This window comes from Pagrus pagrus (genome assembly GCF_965226575.1).
Source record: "Pagrus pagrus genome assembly, chromosome: 18".
Taxonomy (NCBI): domain Eukaryota; kingdom Metazoa; phylum Chordata; class Actinopteri; order Spariformes; family Sparidae; genus Pagrus; species Pagrus pagrus.
In genome coordinates, this window is record NC_140202.1 from 13582107 (window position 1) to 13609480 (window position 27374).

Sequence of the window (27374 nt, forward strand, 5' to 3'; positions counted from 1 at the left end):
GGAGAGAATGCTCGTTTGCACCTGAATTGAGATTGACAAAACCATTACATGTAAGATTTTCTATTTTCTGGGAGAAATTGAGATCCGTGGATAAATTCTCAAGTTTGACTCATCTGCACTAAATGAATGAAATTGATTGACTTGGAGATGTTGCTGCATAGCCAATCAATCTAAAGAGGGACAACCCAGGGGGATGCGGAGAGGAAGGGCCTCCTTTTGTTTTGGGGCCCGATGTCAGCCAGTCCTTGACCTTGGGGAGGCGAAGGGGGTGGGGGGGTCCAGGCCTCGGTGCTGAGGCCTGGGTGAGAATGCTGGGACAAGGGCTTGGATGCTCAATATGGGAGAGCGGGGCTTTCAAGCTCAGGGTCACGGGGTCAGCATCAATGCTCAGGAGTATTAATGAGTGACCTTCGGAAAATGGTGGAGGAGGACGGAGGGATGGAGGGAGGAGGTGAAAAAAAAATGAAGGAAAGGGGGTGGGCGGGGTGAGTGGCAGAGGGAAAACTGTAAAGCCCTGAGAGAATGGAGGCTGAGACCTGTTTCTCCAAGATAACAGAGATTGGCCTATGAAAATGCATCCATCACAAGGCCACTAAGCCGGAGCCTTCTTTTGTATGTCCATGTCGGCTGAGAGCGAGGGCCGAGGGGGGGGGCGGATGGGATGGGATGGTGTTGGTGGGGGCCAATCTGTGGAGATGGAAACAGGGGTTAGGGGAGGAGAGAAAGGGTAAGGGAGGGAAGGGTCGCTCAGGCCAGGCTGGCTTGGACAAGTGAAGTGGGAACGCTCCATTGCTTATTCAACAGGGAGCAGATCTCTAAGAAGATAGAGGCCCACCAATCTTTTGAATTTGGGGTGGGGGGGTGGGGCCGCAGCAGCTAACATGCAGGAGATTTCTAATTTTGTCAGCGAGCCCTCGGCTGAGGGGTTTTGTGACGGAGCGGTTTGGATGGAGCGAGGCGGAGAGGAAGAGCTATCGCTGTAATGCTCTTTAAGGTTAAAGGCTCAGGTGCTGCTCTTTCAATAAGGCTTTCAGAGTATGTTCTGAGAAAAATATTAGCGTCAAGTGCATGTAACAATTAACCTGCTTTTATCCTCGCCAGTGAGATTCTTTTTTAAAAAAGAGAACCTCCTTAAATATGGATTTTGAATTTATTTCAAATACTTTTTCTGCCTCAGTCATAATAAACTTTGAAGCACATTCTTTGCTCGTTTTTTTCTCGTGTTGTGTTTAAAGTGCACTGCTGGAGTCTATTTTTAAAGACTTTTCCTTTAAAATAGTGAGCTTGTCAGCCAGAGCACAGTGCATATCCATCTTTTTTTACATCGCAGATCAATGCTATCTGCAGGAGCGCAGGAACAGGATCGTCTACGTCCCACCGACTTGTGTTTTCCTCCCCTTCAACTGCTGCGCTCTCCAGAATTTCCAAGAAAACATTCTCCCTCCCCTCCGCGTCACTGCGTGTTCACTTCCTGACGTGACGAGCAGGTTGACAACAGATGAGCAACACAAGAGAGATAGATTGTGCAGAGTGGGGGAGGCTGCTCCGTGCTGATGACTCCTATTTTGCATTGGAAGTGGCACACTGACGCATTCAAATTAATGTGGCTGCCTTCAACTTTTTCGCTTTTTCTATCTCTCTCCTTCTTTACCCTCAGGCTTTTTAATTTTCACTGGCCCTTCTTCTCTGCAGCTTCTGTCCATCCTGGAGACAGATGCACCATAGGCGCTTTAAGGCTCCGTAATGTATACATTATTCATATCACTCCACAAAAGGTGCTCATTAAACTTTACATGGCCAATGGAGTAGGCAGCCACAGATTGAAAGTGTTGCCCATATCACAAATGTCACAGTGGATTGACAGAGAAAGGAGAGTGTGTTACTGGGGGTTTGATTTGAAGATGGCTTTGATTTAACTCCAGGGTTATTTGCATCTGGCTTTATCCATCCTGCCTTTTCAGTTCACTGCCTTTTGTATTTGCGTTTAGAGGACACAAAATTCAAGGGTAAAAATGCACATTTTATGTACAAAAATACAACATTTACTAGGATTATTAAAGGGGCATTATGTAGTTTTAGAGAAGAATGTCATAATTGTCATATTTGCAACATTAATGAGGTAATAACTCAAACTTTTTTTCATGAATGAGTAAACAGAAAGAAAAATAAGGTCCCCAGAACACTGTTTGAAGCTAGAAAGGTGGCAGGGTCCACCAAATATAAACAAAGTCAAACAGTATGAAATTGTGTTGTCCTTTAAGGTCAGTTTGTTTATTTAGTATGTTAAGGCATACATTATACTACTGACTTAAATTCCCTCCCCAAACCTACATAGTGCACCTTTAAATATAAATGTATATGTTTTGCCAAACATGGCAGATACAGAGCAATAAGTTCCTGCAAGAAGGAGTCGACACAGTGCAGGATTTTGACTTATGTATGTATGTATGCAAAAACCCTATACAGTTATTCAACATCAAATGCATCTTTAAATGTGCCTAAACCCCAGCAGTGTTTCTCACAACACAAACAAGCTGCCACGGAGGGCCCTTTGGGTAAGACCTACACGCTTTTCTTTTTCCTTGGCCGGGGTCTCAGCTGAGAATTCATCCCTTAATAATACAACGCTTAACCCTCCTGTATTGTCCATAAAAGGCCGGGCTGGCAGGTACAGTAAACTGGCGGGACTAACAAAAGCTCGGCGTCGAGCTGAGAAAAACATCCACACAGGGAAATGAGCTGTCATTACAGTAGCAAGGCAGCACTCAGGCACTTCTCTGTATGTGCTCATCTCTTCTGCTTGCTACCCCCAAGGTCCTCTTGCACTCATAAATACATAATTACGCCCACCGCCCGCCATGATGATTTCTGTTTTCATCAGCTGTCAGAAATGACCTGAATTACCCATCACTGTTTGACCCAAATGCAGCCGTCAGATATGTTAATCACAGCTTACATAACCACTCAGCCCTCTCTCCACCGACTTAAACTGTGTGTACGCGTGTGCCTGAAACCCCTTTAAATAGCACCTGTCACCAACAGAACAAAATAAAGAAAAAAAAAATGAATGAAAGAAATTTAAAACTCCAGATGAGGTATTTTGCATCCATAAATTAACCTTGACTTTGACGTCTCTCGGCGGGAGGCGTGCCGAGCTGTACCTTTTTAATGTTTAACATGACAGAAAAGGCAGAAAAACAGCAAAGGCTGATGTCCCTGAAAGCTGTGACCTGAACTCATCCGGTATGCCGAGTGAGGAGGCGGAAAACAAGATAAATGTTACGTTGACTTCAAGAAATATTTTGACAGCGGAAATTAAATATGTATTTATGTAGATATTGTGAAGATAGTATTAAAAGGATGTACACAATTCTGTTTTTCGTACTTCCAATGATGAATTTATGATTTCAATTTATTCCATGCAAGTCTTCGGCATGGAAAATTCTGCCTGTACTGTATACAGTGAACTGGGAAGACCCCTTCAGGCATTTTAAGTTCATCCCCATTCATTTTCTATAGTCTCTATAGACTCAGACCCCACCATAACCTCACTTGGGTGTTTTAAAGTCAAGCGTGTTTGACATTTTAGTGTTTGAACTCACGTAGCCGGGTACAAGAAGAGTGTTCTCTTCAGACAAAACATGGCCGAGGTCACAGTGGGATTTGTAAGGAACAATCCTACAGCCTGATGGCATTAATATACTAATCTTAACTCCAGCCACATCAATATATTATGACAAAATTATCTGCCTTTTCCGAGTCCACATAAATTCATAGCCGGCGGTTATTTGCATTTTGTGTAAGATGTTTGCACAGTGTGACTAACGGATCACTTTGTAAAAGTACCAGTTGTTCAAGTACATTACATTATCTCGCTCCTATATCTGTTGTATGTAGCTGTAATTAGAGGCAGAGGTTTATCAGCTAATCACAAGTAACATACAAGTAAGAATTTTTGCTGTCAGCGCAAACGCATCACGGCAACAAGTTGCAGAAAAAAGGCTTTTTGCAATGTTATCTCATTAGCGGTAATTATAACAGATATCATCTTGTATTATTGTGTGAACCAACATATCCCCGAGCTAAAGTCCTTCCCCCAGCCCAACGCCTGTTTCCACATAACACCGGGTAGATTTCACTCTGCCGTCTTTTCTTTGCATAAACAGTGCCTGCAGTCAGAGTCTGCTCTGATCAAAGGGACAAATCTATCCAGGAGCAATCAGGTTGCAGCGCTAGGCCGGGCTGCTGACAACTCCAGGCTCTTTGATCAGAAATACATCATCTTCAGCAGGCTGCCTGCCTGGATGCCTTTGTCTGGGGCCAGGAAATAGGGGAAGTGATAGCTCCCTCTTGGTGCTCTTCTTCGCTGCTACGCCTTTTGGCAGGCAAGATGAAAGCTACCCCAATTATAAGTGAAAATACCCCCAATGAACTGAGCTGAGCTTCTGGGGTGCAGCTAGAGCCACCACCCCCTCTGCTATATCATCACTAAATCTCTATACGCTGTCTATGCATGATGGTACAAAAGATATTGTCAATTTCTCTTTTCTCTACCCCTGTCTTTCTGGGCGAAATGAGACTTTGGTTGAGATAGTGTGCCAGTGCAATTGGGGTCACATCCAAAAGCATCGGTCTCCCTCCTCCCAATTTAGTAACTGCAGTTCTAATAACATGGTCTTCTCGGCAAGGAAAAAGAAAAGTGAATGTCTGGGCCTCTAAGCGCACCTCCTTCGCTCCCCTCCCCTGCTTTCAACCCCTTGACTGTGAGCTAAAGCGATTTTTTTTTTTTTTTTCCACACAGCTTCAAGAGGTGGAACAGGAGATGTTGAATGATGGACAGGTGTGCAGGCATTGTGCTGTTCTGCTCTGCACTGAAGGAGATCATTGATTTGCATTACAGTCCCACACATAAAACACAACCCTCCGCACGCACGCACACACACACACACACACACACACCCACGCCCCCATCCACATCTTACCGTTCCACCCCTATGACTGCACCACCTCCCACATGGCAGCCCACACCCCGGCTCCTAATCAAGGAGTGAATGTTTATCTCACTTCCTGTCTTTTATAGGGGTGGGGTGTTATCTCCGGCTTCTGGTAGCACCTCACCTGGGCTGACCTGAGAGGGAAAGCTATCAGGCCTCGAAACAGGCTTTACAAGATGATGTCGAAACCATACATTACCTCACAGCGAATATACATCTGGAAGTATTAAATGAGGGTTATTGCGGGAGACTTAACCTTTCTCACTGTCACGCTTGCCTCATATCTTGGCTCAAACAAATCAAACCAATTTCACTTTGAATATATTACCCAAACGTTTCTTTTTTTTGCTATCTTTAAGCACGCAGGGGAAAAAAAAAAAAAAAAGCAACAACACCCAGGGAACGCCGGTGCCGCTTAAAGGTGTAATCCCCCACGTCAACAGCCTCAGAAGCATATCAGGTGTCTTTAAGCTCATCCACCTGTCAGTGAGCTCTTCCAGCAATTACACATCTGTCAAGTGTCACCTATCTCAGCTCCTCACTGACAAGGGTTATGTCAAGCAGTCAGCCATTACGGCGGCCCAAATGGAGTCTGCATTGTTTAGAGCCAGCAGGAAGTGGCTGTGGCATGGAAGAGTGAGCAGGGTCTCCATAGTGTGACTGGGAAGCCAAGCTAACGGTTAGTTTCGGATATGGAGGAAGGGTGTGGGGGGGCTTGTGTCCAGATCCCTTTTCTCGCGTCTACTCATATTTCTCAGAGCTGGAATGGCAGCAAGGGTGTTTTTTGTTCACTACAGCCTCGGGACTCATCCGGGCTGGTTAAATCTTTGCCCAGGGCAACGGCTTTTATATGCATGAGCTTGATTTGACCTGTCTTCAGGCTGTGAAGAGGGGTATGCAAAAGAGAAAATCTGGCTGAATATTAAATATGATATCAGGTTTAGCCTTTCCACTTGCTTTAATAGTGTCTCACAGACTTATTGTTGGTTTGAAACATATTCTGTGTGTTTTTATGGTTTTCTTTTCCCTCTAGCTTATTTTGCCCTGTGGTGGAAGAGACACCTTGAAGTAAGAAGAAGCTGCCTCACAGAGTTTTCGTCAGCTTTTTGTTAATGACAAACTTAAAGCAATAGCTAAAGCAATCACTGGACATTTAACAAAACATTAATTATGCTTTCTTGCCAAGACCGAGATGTAAAGATTGATACTGTTAGCTATATTTGTCCAATTAATCTGAGGCTACAGCCAGTAGCCAGTTAGCTTAGGTTAGCACAAAAAAAAACAAAACTAACATGCCTTCCTCCAGAGGTAAAAAACAAATGAATTAATCTGCCCACTAGTGCCACTTAAGCTCTGGACACTTATAAACACATTATGTCTCTGATGTATGTTTAGTCTGTACTTATTACGTGTAAAAATGACAAGTCGTGACTAGCGACTTGTCATCTTTAAGCTTATGCTCGCATTACTCCCTCCAATGTTTGGAAGAAACATGCCAAAACATATCAGTGCCACAAGAAAAATCACTTATTAACATGTTATGTCTCTGATAAATGTTTAAAGAGGCTCTATGTAAGAATGTTCGGCAATTTACAAGTGTGTATCACTATTTTATTGTCCATATGTGAGCAGACAGTCATGTGACGTCAAAAACAAGACTTTTCCCGTCACTCCCGGTTGCCTATACAAGTCTGTGCATGATTTGTCTAAGTTGTTTAATGCTGCTGGACTGTGGATGTGACTTTATGCACATTCTCAGGTGCCTTGTTGGAGACTATTATCATGATCTCCTCTGTAAAAATCAACCTCAACATCACTGATTGTAGATTGAAAACCGTAAAACATTGCTAAAGTAACTTGAACTAGACAACCATTGCATTCTGTTAGCCAATATTGTACATACTATATGGTTGTCCCACTGCTTTTAAAGGTCTTCAAAGACTCCTTCTAAACACTTCTCGGCCCTCTTGAATATTTCAGTGTATATTACAGTCTGAGAGGATCATCAGATCGTGTCCCCTCTGTGTGGCCTGTTGTAATGGCTGTTAACACCCCTTCTTTGTTGCTCTCTCGACTGAATTTTGTATCACAGGTGCTACACTCAGTGTTAAAAGCTCGCAAGTAAAGAAAGAAAGATTGAATCTGGGTCACTTTAATGCTCTCGTCCGTCACACCGCTACATCTCCTCAGGCCTGAGACGCAAGGCACATTGTCAAGTATTAATGAAGAAAATGTCCCTGTAGGGCTGGTGTTTGTCAAACCAAATTACATACATTCAGTTGGAAAGGTGAGGATTAATCTTTCAAATCCCTTCTGGATGTGTAGGATGCACCATGCAATCCCACACTGGAAATAACCCCCCTGACACTGACGAGAGTTGGCTGAGCAGAAGCATTGTGCTGTTATGGTATACATACTGCAGGACGTGATGCCAGTAAACCAGCAAATGTGCTGACAGCAATACAGTGGGTCCTATACAGTAGCTGCAGCAGCTGGTAAATATGCACACACTCTCAAAAACTGGGACAGAATAGATTCAAGCGGTGTGCCAGCGACTGTTTGGTGTTTTGATTATTGTGTTTTTCCCATTTTTGGCTTTTTCATCGAAATGAATAATTCCGACTGGAGACAAACATAACAAAAGGAGCAAGTGTGAGGCAGGCTTTAAAAATAATACGAAAAAGAGGCAGAACGTACGTGACAGTAATGTCTTGTTCAGGTGGTCATATGGCAGCAGTGGGAGCTTAAAACACATGCAAATGTTTCTTTCATTGTCATTATAATCGCATGAACAAAGAGTGCATGCAAAAATACATAGTCAAACCATGTAAAACAACCAGACAAACAAATAAGCAAAAAAAAAAAAAAGACTGTTTATTTTTTTCTGGTAAAATGGCTTTTTCCCCCCCACAAATCGCTTTGCAGTGATGGTTGAAGCTTTAGTCCCATGTGGCGTCTTTTATTTGGATGCTGCGAGAAAAAAAATAATTCTCAGTCAATTAAATGCCATTGACAATACGGAGACGGGCCGCTGTGAGAACGGCGAGGCAATCCACATCCTCGCTCATTTATGGTGGGGATTTGGTGTACCATGGGAAAGAAGCACTGGAGGTGGATCTGCAGAGTTCCCCCCCTCCATCTCTCCTGCTAGTGTCTTGCTGAGATTTAAATAAGCCTAAAGATTACTTGAGGGCCTTTAAATGCAAATTTTGGTGAGTGTGCAAAGCCCCTCCTGTAAACCTCAGCCTTATCATTTGCCTCCCAGATTAGGGCCTGTCTGAGATGGGAAGCTGGCTCCAGGCCCCCCAATAAGCTGCAGGCCAGGGGCCACTCCAGTGAGAGAGAGAGATGGATGGAGAGGGAAGGAGCTTGCTGTGGCTATGTGTGCCAAGGTCAGTGGTGGCTGCACTCACAATAATCAGCGAGTATCAAGAGACTTACATCTGGGGGTTTGCTTATCTCACTGTGTGCTTGTGTGTCTCTGCGTGCATGCGCGCTTGTGTTTGTGTGTTTTTAGCGCCTTCAAACACAACCACAGTGCGCTCAGTCACAAGGGCTCTGAGCCAGGATCTTTGACAGATTAGGCAATAATCAATTAACAAATTAAGAAAAAGTATGCCTTACTGCCTTGTATCCCATGCATTATAAAACACTTTGGTGCACAGCTACAGCAATTGGCCCAGTGTCATGCACTTTTTTTTAGGGGGGATAACAGATGTTAGAAATGGCTTTGATAGGTATATTGGCTCAGAGGAAAATCCAAGAGTATTTATAGTTTGAAACATGAAAGGATCCTGGCTTGTGGATGCATTTATATTTGAATGGCACCCACTTCATTACTTAATGATTTGAAAAGGCTGTTAGAGGAGCTGAGCCTGAGCCAGCGAACCCGTGACCCCGCTGAGTCAATGTGCTAAGCAGACACAGGCTCTGCTTCAGGCAGCTACACTTCTCACACCACGGAAATATGACACATGGAATGAAAGAAAATATATTAGATTAAAATACACCAGCTTGTGCACAAATGAAATCTCACACATAAGCTTGTTTGAGCAGCTATATCAAATATTTTAACCCTAAAAATGGATCAATTGACTATGTTTAATGTGCGGGGGTCGCTTTAGTGACAAACTCACAGAGAGCTGTCAACATCTCCGCAGTTCTCCTCAGCTCTTCAGAGCTTCATAGCATCTTTCAGCTCATTTATTTTTGTTTTGTCTTGCATGGCCAAGCATATCTCCACAGTGCAGGGACAGTGCTGGGGAAAGGTCTGGCTGTAACTATTATCATTCTGTGATAAAGTGAAAAAAAACAAATCAATCACGCTTATTTGTGATTCTTTACACCATTTACATTAGTAATACAGGTGGTGCAAAAAGCAATGATGGTGCGCCTGTAAAATAGCGCGGAGGGGAACTTGTTGAAACATTTGCACATGGCGAGGCAAGTCTGGACATTAAAAAAGCTAAATCCCTGCATGAGAAAAGGTAACAGCAGCTAGCTTTTATTTATTTTTTTAATTGTTTTTGAAAACGCTCACATGCAGATAATGTAAGTGAGAGAATGTGATTGAAATGGTTGACCGTTTTCAGGCTCACAGTGTCCACAGGATACATCGTTTTATATGCTTCCCATTCATTGTGTATGCAGGCAGCTGTGAAATGCCTGCTGATAGGGTTGATAAGGTTGGGTCGTGTTGCGAGAAACGGGCCGATGAGCTGGCTACTTTGTGCAAATGAGGGCTGTTGCTGAGATTTCCTGTTGACTTCAAGAAAACTAATACAGAGTTGCCTTGGAGCCAGCACCTACCAGCCATTACTGGAACTGCAGCTTAAGCCAGTTGGCTTTAGTGGTGAACTGTAATGGTTACTGTTAGCTGCTAAGTGGTATGACTCAGGCAGATGTTGCTCAAGGGGCACTACCATAGTAGCTATTTGGGAGCGTACATTTACTTCCCCTGCTCTGATGTTTTGGCTTTCCGTGCCTCCACTTCTCAAACCACCAGCCTCTGGTCTCAAGTCTGCAAAACTATCCATTTCTCTACATATCAGACTATCTGAGGCACTGAGGTCACTGAGCTGCACCGCTATCCTTCAGTGTACATCCACAGTATAGCATTATGTCACTCCACCCTCACTGTAGCCTACTTTCTGTGCATCTGGCACAGTGTGTCGGCACAGCTGGTGTCAACAAGGACCTATGCTGTCAGAAAGCACCAAACTCAGGTCAAGGTCATGGAGGGAAAAGTTAGTGATGGTAGGAGGAAGGGTGGTGGCAGTCGTGACTGATGTTGTGCTTGACTGCTCTCTGTCTACAACACCACCCACCTCCCCCTAACAAACACGCACTCACACACACACACACACACAAAATCCCCTTTCATCCCCTTTTTCTTTAGAATGTCCCCTTGTCATACAGCCTCCCCTCCTCCCTCCCAGGTGCTCAGAAACGATGTGGATGAGGTCGAGGACATGAGGAGCCCACCGGAGAGAGAACAGATGTCACATGCCTCTTGCACCACGCTAAGGGATGTGTATGTGTGTGTGTGTGTGTGTGTGTGTGTGTGTTCTGCGGTGTGACAGGTAGCGTGTCGTGGTTGAAAGGTAAAGCTGGGCCTTACTCCCAGAAGGAAATGGAATGAAATGGGGGGCAATAAGGGGGAAGGGGCACCTGGATAAAAAGAAATGTATGAAAATAGGGCCCGGGTGTAGACACCTTGTTGTCTGGTGTTCAGTGTGAACTTTACAACAGGCTGTCAGTCAGTACTTTAATATGGCAGCCCATTCGCCTGAAGAAAACATTGGCAGTTTATGTTCCTGCAAACCATGGATACTTTCAAATGTGTTATATGTACCATATTGACATTTCCACAATAGTTTCTTATCAGGAGATGGAGGGGATGGTGGTAGGCTGGACGAGAAGGCTGCCAAGACAGTGACCACTGTTCGGGACGTTGTTTCAACATCTGTAAGCGTGAAACCACTGGATGTTTTTAACAAGATGTCGAGTCAAATCCAGCCGTGTTTGTGTCGACGAAACTGTGTATTTTAAGCCAAAACATGATCTTTTTCCTAACCCTTACCAAGTGGTTTTTGTGCCTAAACCTAACCACAGCTTAAGCAGAGCATTGCCACAACACAAAAATGCAAAGTTGTGACGTAAAGCAATGCAAAGCTTCAACAGATTCATGGTTTGCAGAAAGGTACGTTGTTTTCAATCTGATCTTCGCAAACGATCCCCAATAATCAATAAAACAAACCATTATGTGCATTACATTTAAATCCCTGCCCCTGAATGAGCTGGTGTAAATCACTGGGAAAACCACCTCAGAGTGGAAAGTCATTTACTGCTGTTGCAGCTGACAAGACGAGGTCTTTTGTCATGGCAGCATGCACGCTTTCATTTATCATTCATGGGTCATATTGTTCTAGATTGGTGATTAGACAGTTGGCAGATTCAGAGCTGCATTAATGGCCCGAACATATGCACCTACACAAGCATACACATCGATTAGAGGTTACCTTTCAAAAAAAGAAAAGAAAAAAAAACACGTATCAGCCCTTTTGTTAGCTTACTTGAAAGCATTATCTCTGGTGAATTCAAAAGTACAGCATGTTCCCGATCAAGATAGCTTCACCTTTGTCATAATTACACGTGCACACATGTGGCCCGCTAAATGTACACTCACCTGTGAATTAACTCATTAGAAATCACGCTGATAACAGACCCGTCATGTCCACCTACCACGTCGAGAGTGATCCACTGTGTCCCCTGTGATACCTCCCTCTGTGATAATGTACATATTCATTATTCAACACTGGCTGTCAGATTAACAGAATATTCGGCAGATTAGCTGGTTAGCTGTCTGGTGGTCTCGCCTTTTATCCAGCGACTAGAGTGCCCTGACTGACTAAGCACATCATAATGGCAGCAATCCCAAGTGGTGTGGTGCAGGAGGAGGAGACCTGCTTTTGCCACTTTGGATCTACTTTGACTTTTCTGAAAGGTTTGGATGGATTACGCTGTCTCTAAATCTTTGCATGGACTGATCATAACTACTGTATGTTCATATATGTGTGTGAATATTTACATGCCATGTTTGGCCACGAGGGAAAAGGATTTATCCTTCAGTTGGAGTCAGAGGTATTCTGTACCTTCCAGGTACTGAAGCTGATGAATATCCGGTAGAGCTTAAGTGTTCAAAGCCACCTTCATGCTGCGGCCGGTGAGTCCTGCATGATAAGCAGGCATCTCTTTCCTGCAGCACAGGTCTCCGTTTGGATGATGAAGAAATCAGAACCGAGCGCCTCCTAGAAACGCGTTGGAAATAAACGCATGCATGTGTATTTGTGTATGTGCGCGAGTGTGTTTATACAAGTGTGTTTGTGTGCGCAAACCAAACTGTTTAATCTGAGCCAGTCATTGAGTTTAGTATGGTTTTGGCAGCTTTTTCGTCTTTCGTTTGAAGGTGACATCACTCAGAGGATTCTCCAATCCAGTGTGCACATTATGTGAGTCAAGCTACAGAATGTGTGTGTGTGTGTTGCACATATGCTGACAATTATGCGTTCTGTTTCCACAGGGAAACCAGTGAGCAGGATGGAAAGTGTATTTGAACCTACATTACATAAGTGTACAATCAGTGGGTATGGTAGTGATTCAAACTATGGTAAACATGTTGGCAAGAACTAATCAGAGGATCTTTCATCTTCTAGTGTTGCAGTTTATTCATCATTCTGGCACAGAGATGTATACTCTGGGGTTTGTGTTGAGGGTGTAACCTGTGTGTGTGTGCATGTGTGTGTGTGTGTGTGTGCGGAGGCCGAAAGAGTCTGAAGGTGCACAAACGTGTCTGTTCCCATAAATAATTAACATCGGCCATTTTACAGCAGCATTACCGTCTACAGCTTTTTTTCATCCAGAGCAGATGAGGCAAGATCCTCATCAACCCGTGTATTCCAACAAACACTAAGGTTAAAATCATTAATTGTTGGAGCGGATTTTATTGGACAGGCCTTTATTAATGTTTTACAAGAGGATTGCCTCATTCTCGAATTACCGTCCGGGCTGAATGTATCGCTGATTTGGCCTTTTAGTCCCGGACCAGCGCAAACACTCTTCTCAGTTCCATTTGTCGGGCCCCCTGAGTGTTTACAATTGCCTTCCGTTGTAAAAATCGGACCGGTCTGACTCTCCTTGTGGTTGACTTTTGTTAACTCCGAGGTGCCATGTCCCTGTTCTGTATGTTCAGGAGAAGCAGCCAAAAGAGCGCCGCGGGGGCATCGTAAAAGAGCCTCACAGGATATTGAAATAATGACTGTTGTTTGCAAAAACAGGATAGCCCAACTCAAATCATTTCCTCATGTATTTGTCCTGGGCGATCATAAAATCTTCCGAGAACACTCAAAGTTGTCTGCGGTCTGCTAATCCAATATGGAATGGGGCACATAGAAAAGAAACATTGCCTCTAACTACCTAGTTATCTGGCTGAGTCTGCCAAGCAGCCTGAATCTGTTCTGATTTTTGGCCTATCAGTCTGGAGAGCGAGGGCACAGGCAGTGAATTAATGGTCAGGAGATTTATTTGTTTGGTGTAATAAGGACTGTAAAACAGTAAGAGCTCTGTGCAGCCTTGCAGGCCCCCCTGCCCCGTGGGTACAATCAAATGTTGCCAGTAAATCAATAGAGCTGGAAGAGGTTTTTATAACCTGAGTTTAACACCAGGCTCTAAGTGCTCCAGGTGGCAGGTCATTTGTTCATTATCCCAACTTATCACAATAAACAATGGCAACTCTGATTGGACTACTCTGCTACCACGAGAGGGAAAAAATTGGAAAGGAGGAAGACAAAAAAATCTCAGGTGGGCAAAAGAGGGCTAATAAGGAAGGCAGAGAGTGGGCAGGAGACAGAGGAGCAGCAGAAGATTAACCGCCGTAATTACGCACAGGAGCACAGAGGAGGACTGGGACAGTAGGAGTAACAGATAGCGTGAGAGCTCTACAAGCTGTCAGCCTGTACAGATGACTCCTCTGATGCCACGGTTATAATCGTGCCTCTGTCTTCCAGTGGCACCAACAGGTTTGGGCTTTTAATATTGCAAATACAAACAGGGAAGCCCGGTGTACATCTCACTGTCAAAAGGAGACAAATGCAGTTGTGGGTTGCGTACAAAAGCAAGATGAATCGCTTCAATAATTTTGCAGCCTCTTTAAACATGTCTCGAGCTGCTGCTGCAAAAGTGAATGAGAAGTATCTAATGGTAACATATGACCACAGATCATTAAAAGACAATGGTGTTTAAAGGGGCGCTGTGTAGTTTTGGAGAATAATTTTAATATTTACAATATTAATGAGGCATTTATACAAAGTCAGAATTATTCATTTTTTCCAAACCTGAAAATACAAGCTGTTCTCAGAGGGAAATAAGGTCCCAGGAACACTGTTTGAAGCTAGAAAGGTGGCAGGGTCCGCCAAATAAACACAGTGCACCTTTAAACCACCACAGAGATGCAGCCCAGGTTCAGGCATCGTTTGTGCTCAAACACTGTTAAAAAAGGGAGCTCTAAACACCGCGCTCGTGCAGTAGGTAAAGCAGTAAAATAAGCCTACATGCTGTTTGCAGATGGCTTTACCCAAAGGACCTTACAGTAATGCGAGTGCATTTTTGTGACCCCACTGGGAATTGAACTCCTAACCCATGACAACCACATGCTTTATCAACTAAACTACACTGGACCACATGGTTCTGCACCTTGTAAAGGTGAGCAGTGTGTTTGGATAAGGCGCCCAGAAAGAAGGAACAACATGAATTATCCCTGTGCAAAAAATTTGCTCCGATCTCGGTTATTTAAATTTGGTGTGCTTAATTTATGACTCCTGTACAGGAGCGTGGCAGCTGGAGTTTGTAATTATACAACACACTCTTTCGACTCTGCAGCAGACACACTGCTGCATAATTTACATGTCTATTAGCTCATCAATTACAGTGTAATTACTCAGATGCACAACTAGCTTTTTACCATATTATAGAGCACGTCATCAAATGAATAAGCGAGCAAACAAACAAACAAGTAAACAAGGCGATAAAGACGGGGCAAACAAAGAGACGTTAACTTGAAAGGGTTTTCGGCGTGTGGCGCGACGTCACCGCAGTTCATCCAGCAGTGTTTTGCTTCCTCGTCCCTCTGTCTCCCCTTCTTGTGGCCTTATCCACGGCTTATCATCTCCACTTGTTTACCCCTGATTTCACTGCTCTGCAAACCGTCTCATGATTCATTACTCTGATTAATAAGCCTATCATGTGAAACAAAACTACTGTGGCGCATCTCAAGACTCATTGTCTCTCCCATAAGCTGTTTCTTCTTCTTCTTCTTCTTCTTCTTCTTCTTCTTCTTCTTCTTCTCTCTCCCTCTCTTTTGCCTCTCTCACCGCCCCTCTCTCCTTCACTTTTGGATGAATTAATGACAGAGTGATTTTAGGAATGCATTATGCATGATAAGAATTGGTCTGTAATGGAAACAAACAGAGACAGTGGTGCAGGTCGGGGTGGCAAATCTATTGACCATCAGCAGCGCCCTCATCCAGTATGCATTACTTATAGAGGTTGGATTTGTTTTTGTGCTGTGAATACTAAAACTCGAGCCGACGCGAGAAGCTCCAAGTGCTGATGACCAATATGGTTGGAATTATTGCCGTATCGATAACCTTAGCGGGATGTGACGGAAAAACGCAAGGCTCTCTGGGAACTTCAAACTGAAATGGCGTGTCTCTCCGGTTGAGTCGGGAACATGTGAGTCCTAAACAGTGTGCCTCTAAAATACAAATGGAAATGGATGAACCAGCAATAGCTTGAAATACCCATGGATGACATTAAAAGAAATAGATAGCACTGATCCTATCATCCACTCACTTGGAGCGCAGTCTCAAAAACATGTTTACTGCAGCTCTCCCATGATGCACAGTCACTGTTTCTCAAAACGCCTGCATCATACACAGACTCAGGCAAGGTTTCCTTGAAATATACCTTTAATAAACTGAGGCCACATTTTGTTAGTAGCATTGAGGCTCTCGTTGAGCCTATATAGAGTCAGAACAGCCCATTCAGCATTCGGCGCAATCACTGCTGTTGTTTTGGCTGCTGCAGGTCATAGCGGTGATAAATCTGGGAAAGTTAGCCTTGGTAATGGACTCCAGAAGGGGTCTGGGAGTTAAACAGTGATGAGCAATGGAAACTGTGGTCAGCAAGAGAGCAGCTGTAACCCTCTAACAGGCGTGGACAAGATGGGAGGAAGGAAACAGCCAAACGTTCAGAGGCCCAGCGATGGGTCTATTTTAGGAGAGGGGCTGTAGGGAGAGGAGGAGGGGGATCCACCAGAGCAGCAGTTGAGCAGCACATGTGGGGAAATGCTGCGGGCCGACTGTTGAAGGAGCTCAGCAGGAGAACAAGAGATGAATAGCTTGTACGGAGGCACTGTTAATTCCGAAAAACTAGTTTTTAATGTTGGGTGTGTCTTGAAAGTTTGTGTAAAGGGTAAGTGGAGCTTCACAAGTATAGCCCTGGAAAAAGATATGTGGCGAGCCACTGTTGCATAATCCTCTGGAGACATGGTTAGAAGCTAGCGAAGGCAAATGTGCTTTAAAGAGGAAGAGAGCAAAAGAGAGAAGCCTGCTGCTGTTTTGTTATAAGTGCTGTCTCAGGTTTCTCTCCTCTCCTTTTCACCTTTGACCCCGGAATGATCCTCGATTAATGCCATTTGTTGAACACAACAGATTCTTTGTGAACATGCAAAAAGAAATGGCCCAGGTATTGATATGTATATTAGCCCCCACGGGCTCCGACTTCTCTGCAGCTGAACGATTCCTATTGACGTGTTTTTTGCTGCCACCGCAAGTTATTGTCTAAATAATTGATCTAATTGATCAGGCTCAATGGAAATCAGCAAAATGACTAGTTTAACGCATGAAGATGTTTCTCGAGAATCAATACTGATTATTGCTCAGAAGGGCCCGACTGTTATTGCGAGGTCACCTATCAGATGGCCTTAGCTGTTTACATTTTAATCTGGTTTTATTTGTGTTTTGAGCTCCAAAGATTCATGCCATAAGGCTGAAACCCCCTCGTCTGGCTTATGTCTTGACAAAGTAAATAAATGATTCGGTACCCTCGCCGGTCGGGTTGGAATGTCAAAGGTCAGGGGGTCAGAGCTGCAAGCAGCCAAATTAGGTTTGAGGACACCATACGCTCAGTTCCCCTCTATTTGATTACTGCCTACCCATGCGCCCTAGAACATGGACAAACAAGCCGAGCACAGCTCACCGGAGAGTTTAATGTTGGAAATGTGAAGGTGAACATACGAGCATAGTGATTCAGTCACCTTCAACATCCAACACTCAACTTTTCAGCTCTGTTTTGATTGAGACCTTATGTGGTTAAAACCAATAGTGAATTTGAAGTAAAGCAACCATGTTGAGACGGTGAGGTAAAGTATTTGGCAGTGCACAGCGTCTCCATGGGAGGAAAAGAGTGCTATGTGTCTGTTATTGTTGAAAAGTTAGGCCTTCTCCTGTGCAATCTGTCATTTGTTTTCAGGGCAGTAGGCAACCCACGGGGAATAGATCTCATTTCCAACATTAAAGAGGCTTCAAGGCACTTGAAGTAAACAAATTAGACTTGGTGGTTCAGATGGCTCAAATGACAATATTTCTCAATAATTGGAAATGATAAAGAACGTCTTTGATATGGTAGAGGCTTCACCATGTCTAGAAAGCAGTGCGAAGGGAAGCCTGTGGTTTCCCTCCACAATCTCAGTCTCATTATAAATCTTCACAGCGATACGTTTTATAATGCTGTGTTTGGCTGAATAAACAGTTATGATTTGGCACAAAACAGACACTGTGGACGCCTGATTTGAGCGAGCTGCCAGCCTCTCTGTGTACACGATGGAAAGCAGGGAGCCAAGGAGACTCTCCGGTGGAAATTATGAATATAAAGTCATGCATTATAGATCTGCAAGTGAATTTATTTATTCTCCTGCAAAAGTCGGAAATGTAAGCCGGCCAAATCAATGTGGGAGAGTTCATCTCTGTCCACCTAATCATTTGCTAATGGCTACTATCAATTGTCTGCCTACGGCTTCTGCATCCAACACTGTTGCAATTAAAGTCAACAAGCACATACTGTACCGTCGGCTAAAGGTGCTTTAGCATGGGATTCCAGGTTAATGTATCGATTATCTTCTGCATGGTAAATTGGATTTATTCCACATCATCAGTCTTGTTTATTTATTTATAATCACACTGTAATTTATCAAAAGATGAAAGATTTCCTATCCTGCTGATGGGTGAGAGCGTTAGCTGTCAAGGTAATCCAATGTATTGTTTTTATCTTAAAGTATAGCGCGCTCCGTTCTTTTGATTTATGCGTCAGATGCTCTTAAATAATAAAGTAAATCTAAGGAAAGAGACTGAATTTGTAGAAAAGGACAAAGCGAGTCCTCGGAGAAAGAATAACACACCTAAATGTGCAGGGCTGTGGTAATGCAACACTGTACAGTGCTTGTATGTCACACAGACTTAACAGCAGCTTGCACTTTTTGAGCATGTTACTTATTTATTTATTTATTTGCCTGCTAGCCGGCCCTGCACCCTCATCCCTGTGCTTCTGCCAGCATCGACAAATACATCACAATACAGAGGAGTGCTTGCTTTTGGAGTATTATTATTTATTCATGCTGCCCTGGAGTCTTCCTGTCCATTCCAGACATTGTTTTAGTGTTTCTGTCACTGTTTTTGTAAAGACAGTGACACTGGTCTAACTACATCTGCACATCACTAAAGGGAGTAGTGGTGGTTGTGTATGGTGTGTGGTGTGTGTATATGTGTTCGTACCTATGTGTGTGTACGTGTGTGCATCTGTACTAGTGACACACACTGTAAAGTAATGTCTGCCTGCATAAGTGTGTGGTCTTTTGCTGTGGCACTGAATTCTTCCAACAGGAATCCATACGGTCAACATTTAAGAAGTATATTTAAACAACTTTATTCAGTGTGTATGCAATATTGTTTGCTTACAGTATATAAATCTATCTTCTTTAGTCTTAAAGTATTTCCTAATTACATTTGAGAGCCTGATACAATGTCATTTTTTATTCTTCAGTGCACTTGTCCTGTGTTTAGTGTAAATCAGCGTTCTGCAACGTTTTCAGGCCAAGGAACCCTTAGCTGATACACATACAGAGTAGGGACCCCCTACCACATATGTACATATTAAACCGGGCCAACAAAATGGTGGAGCTAACTTGCAAATACGTTTCAATGATATGTTGCTAGCCACACATTCTCATCCGAAGTCATTAAATACCAACGTGTGCTTTGCTACACCGATTTGTATCTCATACAGATGCACAACATCCCCTTGAGCCAACCTAAGCCTTCCTTTGGCTTTGGTGTCTTTGTGCTGAGATCCCAAAAAATGTGGTATTTCGCCTGGGTCGGCGTGGTTTTGGTGGACGTGGCAATGCATGCTTCAGCGGGGCTCCGAGTTCACGTTTTTCATGAATTTGTGTAGTAGATCCATCTATGTGCATGGAGTGTGATATTCTGCCTTGCAAGACAGTTTGGGTGGTTTTACGAGAAGTTTTTCTGTTGGAAAACCTTTTGGAAAGGTACGGTAGGTCTTTAGGTGATTGAGTATAAAACTGCTCAATTACCAGGGTGTTAGAATGATGAACTGGCTGAGTGGATTGTGCAGATGACTTTCATGAGGGTGGCGAGAGTTTGCGTCCCATGTGTAATTATAGTTTGGTTTTATGGCTTTTTACCATTAGACTTAGTGGGTTTTTTGTTTTTAGGCATTTAAAAGAATATTTCCAATTTTCTGCTGGAGTTTGGCTAGATTAAGGCAATAAAACGACTTGGTTGGATTTAGGACACAACAACAAGATCAGATTTTGGCATTAATAATACTTGGTTAGGTTTTGGAAAAGATCACGATCTTGTTCAAATGAATAACTCAGCGTTCGCTCTCAGTTTCACATGGGTCAGGAGCAGCAATGATCACCAAAACAATTTTAAAAAATCATCTCTGTTTGACGTTATAAGTCGCAAGCCAGCTAAGGCGCCGCCCCTGGGTGAAATACCAAGTTTTTAGGGAGTCCTATCTTTATGCGACCTGCCAGAACGCCTTTGAGGACATCACAAAATGTTGGTATTTGGTGCCGTGGGAATCAGAACAACCTGAGTGAGCTTACTAGTTCAAAGTTATGGATAGGTGCTGCAAGGTGATGAAGCAGAACGTTAGGTTAGCTTGCAAACGGGGTTGCAGGAGGAATCGTGGAAGCCTATCATCAGTGTTTGAATTTAACTTAACTGATCATATATATAATTCATGTTAATGCTTTATTTTCAGACAAACTGTATTTGCATTTTCAAAAAACTAACTGAGTACCCCCTAAATTATTATCCAGGTCAAGCTCTGAAAATAACCATAATGCAGAAGACACAACCAGGTACTTATTTTTTAATTTTTTTTCTAATTATTTAACTTCCTACTTTATTATTATTATTATTATTATTATTATTACATGTGGAGGTGTTCCCAGGCATCTGAGGCACTCTCAGGCTCAGGAGACTGTTCCTGCATGCATAACACAGTGTGTGTGGGGGTCTACACAGTAATATCTCCTCCTCTGGCATTGATGTCGACTAATGTAGCCCACCTCCCCTTGGGTAGACCTGTCTGGATCATCTCATAAGAATCCCATTCATCCATCCATCCGTCCCGTAATAAAATGGTCTTAGCCGAGAGAGGCTGTTTGATTGCTGCCGGCCAGCTAGGCGGCGGCTATTCACCATAATATAATATTCCCCCTGTAGTCTGCACTTTAAACCTGTCTCACACTGACAAGCGTGCATCACCCTGTGGGGTCAACGGGGTCTCCCATCACTGTCCAACCCCACCTAGTCTGACTGACGCAAATCCTATAGAACTGCCTGTTTTGAACTTGAGCACGCGTCCCCTGTTGACACTTCCCGCACGTCTGCAGATCTCCAGTAACAATATCACCTATGGAATCAATCTCAACGGCGTGTTTGAGGCCTATGGAAGCCATTGATCAGCGCTCTGATGTCATGGCCTTTCATAAATTGTGACCTTTTTAGTATTGGCATGCCCCGTCACTGCCGGAGACAGTCATGCTCGTGACTCTCTCCAGTGAAAGACTGGAAGTGCGAGGCAAACCAGTGTCACAGGTGTCAATGCAGCTGGTCCTTATTGACAATTAGGCTCCTCTGGACGCCTGAAATGAAATCGGAGATGACAAGACCCCGACTTTGATCCTGACCCGACACCTCATACCAGAAATATGTAATTGTAGCCCCTCCAGGGCAATTCAGTTTTTTTATTAAGAAATAAAAAAGTCAATGCTTGTATGAACTATGTTTTTTTAAGGGCGGGTTATGAGAAACGAGAAGATTGGTACTGTAGTGTCATTCCCATATATATTTAAAAGGAGATGTCCAACAGGCAGCATTATGTGTTTTATGTGCCCGGGGGCCTTTCCAATGACACCAAGCCATCTTGTGCTATTCTTTCTCTCTCCGAGGCTCCGAGCAGTTTGAGTTTTCAGCAGAAGGCAGCAGTCAGAAGTACTTTAGCTTGTTAAAATTGACCATAAACAGCTCATTGTTTTAAGAGGGCCAGGCACGGTCATTTGATACCGGCACTAGACTGGCTTCTCGCCCCTTAGCTATCCTGTTATTTCACCAAGGATGAAATATTGGCAGTATAAGGCAAGCACATACTGCTTGGGAAGGATGTGTATGGAGCATTCTTTACACTAGGGGAAATGTTAGGAGCTCAGACTCGAAACTCATGGTGGATATTAACGTTACAGGGCATTATAACGGCTTCATTTTGCTTTCATGTGCCAGAGTGTCACTTGTATCAAAGCTATTTTTCCTCAGTGCCTTTCTCTATTTGCATTTTTCTTTGAAATCGTTCGTGTTGAAACAAATGAACTTAAAGCAGCATGTGGTAAAAACATGATCAGAAAACAGCTAAAAAAAAATATCACATTTATTTTCAAAAAAATATCTGAGTTGTTTGTTTGGATGAAGGCAAAATTTTTCTGTGAAGATAAAAGAGATGGTGCTTTCAGTACCCCACCTGTCTCTTTTCCACAGTCCTCTCCCTCCACACCCTCCTCTCCCTGTTTCTCTCTTTCATATTCAGCCCATCATCGGTGTGCCTGACGGCAGTCTGATGTGTTCTCAGCGTGCTCCTTTACATGCACATGTCAGCGCAGTTGAATGAGTCACCCGAACTGACAGCAGATGGTGCTCTTTGGGTAGGAGAGGCCTGATCCGTCCGCTCAGCCCACTCTCCATGCAATCTATCATCATTCTCCTCCTCTGTCTTCTCCCCCAAGACCACTGAGGGGACTCTGGACCACCATCCTCTGTGCCATCATTTACCTTTGTGCAGGGGAATGTCAGTCTGCTCAGCCTTGGGCTTTTTATCCAGGGAGCTTGCGGCAGCTAGCCGACGTGCAGTTTAGACAGGGATCCATGGGGCACTTCTTAATGATGTGGTTCAGTGATAAACCAGGGAAGACTGACTGACTGACTGAAAATTGTCTCGGTGCGGTAGGAAGAGCAAGAACGAGAAAGAGAAGCGTTGTAGATAGACTGCTGGAGGAAAGCATAGTGAGAGGGTAACTGAAGTTTAATGCTTTAAACTTTTAAACTCGTCTCAGTCTCCAAATGTTTGCATTTTCAAGTGAATGAAAGCTGTTTTTTCCAGCAGCAGGGGCATAATTTCAATAAACCCTAAAGTGGTGGAGGCTACAGGAACACTGTAAAATAAGAAATCTGTATCGATTAGCATTCATTAAATGTGCACACAAGACACATTTTACTCAGAGTGTCCATAATGTGATATAAACGCCATAATGAATTCATTAGGGAACCTGATATACAGTGTGTAGGATTTAGTTGTTCACAAGCTCTCTGACCCGATTCTGCAATGCAAATGTTTTAATATGCCGGAGTGTTGCTTGGAGCCAATCAGGTATATTGCAGTGATTAGATTAAAATCCGATTTTTCCGTCAACTCAGCAAAGCTGTATCGGTAGTCAATTAAGATCTGTCATAATGTGATGGAGGACAGTTTGAAATGATCCCCTGCTCTGCTAAATGTATGACAGGCTACTACTAAAAGGGTCAGCGCCGTGACCTTGATTCACCAGAGGCTTTAAATACACAATCTGCTGGTTTCAGCATATGCAATATTTCTCGTAGTATCCAAGTGAAACGTCAATGAAGTGTGTCTGCAGGCGCCTGTGCAGACAGTCCTTTATACGTTTCCCATTTTCCCACACAATAGAAATCAATGCACAAGTAATTCACATATTCATTAAGAAAATATGTCCACAGTTCTAAGCCTATTTGTGAATTAGCTGACAAATTATTCCTTTCACATTAGTGCTTTGACTGAGCGGCAGGCAGTGGGATTCAGACTTGGACACTTTTTTTCCCCACTCTGTTAATAGTCCTACTTAATACTCATCAATCATAGCAGTCAAAAAATATTGATCGCTGGCTAGATTAAATCAGAGTTATTCCACTGCGATGGCTATTACAAAGTACAGCTATTACAGTGAAACAGTTCTTGATTTACTATGAGAGAGGATCTGCTGCCTTGTTGTGTGTATGTGTGTAGTTCAATCCAGCTGATTCCATCATCAATACATTTTATTTTGCCACAGCGAGTATCTGCATTTCCATTCACCACCTGGAGCTTTATCACAAAATAACTATGCATAAGATTCAACTTTGACTACTTTGTCTTGTGATTGTGTTTGTGAGGGACCACGTGAGGTGGATGCTGCACTGTATGACACCATCTTTGCATAATGCGGATGACCCATAGGTATGTGTGTCAGATATGATGTCACCAGAAATAGTCATGGTCGCATTACTAACACATCCCTAGCACCTGTGACACTTTGGATATCGTCTGAATCATACAAATGAGCTAATAATCGACTCTTTGTGCTAATAAACAATGATATTCTCCATCAAATACAACCTGTTCTTTTAGCCGCACTGGCAGTAAGGAACCACGCTCTGCTGGAGATGTACTCTCTGCCCCGTTTGACCTCTGTTGACTTCATCACCGGGGAGTTATGAAAGCCCTGTGAGTAGCGGGCCTGTTCTCTGCTGCACTTGTGTGAGCTAAAACGCCTTCAGACAGGTGCTGCAGAGTGTGCCTCACTGCACCGAAACAGCTGGGGCCGGTCATCAGCGCTCACTGGAGATGACATCACCTGACAAGTGTTCATCTGACTCATCTCCCGCTCTCTGGCTCCATCTCGGGCCCCTGACACATGCTTCACCTCGGAGGCACTCGTACAGGAAACTATGGGGCTGGACAGGACGAGTAGCTGCGGGCTTTAAGTTCAGTCATGCTGCTGCACTGTGCCAAGAAAGAGGTGAGGTAAGAGGGCAGCGGCAGGTGATGCAGTCTCACTCATCATCACACTTTGGCAGGTGCGATCCTTTGCTTCAGTGCATCACTAGCCCTTTAATATCTCGAAGAAGAATGCTGCACTCAGTGTGTCATATATTAGGGCAGTTAGAGAAGAAATAAGCCGGACACAAAGGGCAATTAAACTAGAGGAGTCAAGAGTAGGAACAAGGCTATTCCACTTTAGTGTGTAGGGTTGTGAATCAGGGAAGGTCCATCCCTGCCTAGGACATAAAACAGTGATCTCTTTAATTACCTAGCATAAAATCCACAGCATAATATTCTCACCCCAGTATTATACAGGACTGGAGTCGTATGATTCTCTGGAGGTGACTGTCTCGTTCCGTGGCAAGGGGAAAGACGGAGGTAATGTAAATGGATGGGCTCTTTTGTAGGCCGCTGTAAAAAGCAATCAATTAATTTGGTAATTTATACATTTCAGGAGAAGGTGAACTGGATGGAATATGTGATTTGCCATTAAACTGTCCAACACATCATTCTTAACTTTAGATGGCTTTGCATGCTCTGAATATCTGGTGAATGTGCTCTGCGGTTTCACAACGCGTTTGTAGTTGCCATTACTGCTACTCGCAAGTACTGATGCTATTTATCTGTTTATTTGTGCTTTATGCAACAGAAATAAGAAGCTATATGTAACTTCATTGTACCTGAGAATGACAATAATGACAATTCTCCACCTGTACAATGTGTTGTGGCGTATATTCTCTTTTTCTGCTATATCCTTTTGCTTCCAGTGCCAACTCTACAGTTTATGTCTACAGTGACTGTATGTCATTGTTTTTTCATCCATAATTTAGTTTAAATACCACTATAGGACATATGTTGTTAATAGGTTATGTTCATTTTTGTATAGTGTTTTAAGCATTTTTGATCATTTAGATAATTGCGTAAGTGTTTAACTAGCGAGGTTAGCCTGTCAGCTAGCCTAGTCACCCTTCTCTCTGATTCGTGATTAAATCCCTTATCTAGCACATAAGGTCGGAGCTTTACTGCTCGCTTTCACAAGACGGTGTACGTCAGTCACCTAAATTTAGGGCAGCTCTTCCAAGCGCCGAGTGCAAGAAAAGAGCCACAGAAACGTTAGCATGTGGGTAGGTTATGTCACTCACGGTTATCTATCTAAATGATCAAAATGTTAAAAACACTATATACAACAACGAGCAGTAAACTATTAACGATATCTACAAAGCAAACTGTGTACAGTGAAGTATAGTAGACGTATACCATAGAGTTGGCACCGGAAGACAGCTTTAAAGGTTTGTAAAGCGGATATACATCACACTACATTGTGCAAGTGGCAAATTCATTCATAATAAGTGAAATGAGACAATTAACCGTATTGTACATTCCACACTTTCAACACATCCACTGATTAAAAAAAATAAAAATAATAAAACTACTAATTATGCTTCAGTTAAGTAAGGTTAATGGATATATAAAGAAGTACACTGTATATATAGAGAGAGACTGTATGATGAGGATGGCAGTTACAGTAATCATGCTTATGATAAAGATGATGACGCCTCATAAAATCATAGTGGAGGTGTTATTATGGCATTGCTTCCTCAGCCCTCTCTCTTCCTTAGCGCATCAGATAAGTGCGTGCTGGTGCCGCCGCGCGAACAGCATTACATCATCCCGCTCCTTCCCGGCAAAGTGAGCCGCTGCACGATGAGATCAGAGCCCCCTTGTTATCCCAGTAGCAGAGCAGACTGCTGCAGGACCTAAAGGATCCTCTCCTCTTCACAGCCAGGGAAAATATGCGAGACGGCTGTTTTGTCTGCCGCCCCACACGACCCAAAAAATGGGAGCTCGGCACAGGTTCATCTACAGGTGAAGCCTCTATTTCAGGTGCAGAGCAGAGGAAATCTGTCGGGGGCTTTAAATACACTCGCATACAAACAGATAGCGTACACAGACACTCGGAAACTTGCAAATCCCCCCCAAAACACCCTGTGGTGTTTGCTGCGTGATCACAGAGCATACAAATCATTTTCTAGATCAAAGACACCTCGTAACTTAGAGAGCTTATTCAGTTTAAACCTTTTTATATCTCTTCTGAATTATTTCCAGTCTTACAGCAAACACAAACCCAGACAGAAGAGTTTCATTTATGGGCGAGATTCAGATTACAGATTGTTGTGTAACAAAAACCAGATTTTTTTAGCCTCGTCTCTGCTTCTCAATGAAGATTTAGCTTTATCAGATGTATGTTATTCTGGGCACTGGTCTGTGTCCTTCCCCTCTGGGTTACCAAGTGCTCAGTTGCCATTTGGGATTCAGCTGTATGAAGATGAATGGACGGATGATCTGATTCTTGTGGACCTAGGTGACTCCTGCCCCGGCTTCGGTTACACAGTCTCCGCCCTCACCCCCTTCTCCCATTCTGGTTATCCTGTCTGTGACACAGTAATGATGACAAAGACTAACAAGTAAACAGCAGCATCCAGCACCACAGAGGACCCTTTTATGGCGCAATGAAAGTGAGGGATGAAGCATGGTTGTCATCCAGGAGAGCTCCAGCAAATCACCGCGCAACGGCGAACAGTCGGGCGGCGGAGTGGAGATGACCGTGGCGGCGCTGGCATTGAGTTGAGCTGTTTGTCAACAATCAGTCGATCTGTCAGTGTAATGCAGCGCAACAAATCAGCTCAGCCACCAGTCTCTGTCCGTGGCCAAGTGCTGGAAAAGAAAAAAAAAAGAACTGTGTCACCGCCGCTGGAAGCTGAGAGCACACTCGCATACCTTAGTATGACTTGGTGTTACTAATGAGGAGCTGATCCTGCTTTAAAGTGGTGTCAGATTTACAGTTTTAACAAGTTTTCCACTTTGAAG

At 43.5% G+C, this 27374-nt stretch overlaps 1 long non-coding RNA gene across 1 annotated transcript in view; it reads left to right on the forward strand.

Annotated features, from left to right (window-relative positions):
- The window catches only part of LOC311273539, an 89024-nt gene that overhangs the window by 17975 nt on the left and 43675 nt on the right, over window positions 1-27374 (forward strand). The window contains exon 4 of the long non-coding RNA XR_014624684.1: window positions 8260-8386. This is a non-coding gene — a long non-coding RNA (uncharacterized lncRNA). The remainder of the gene's footprint in view (window positions 1-8259; window positions 8387-27374) is intronic.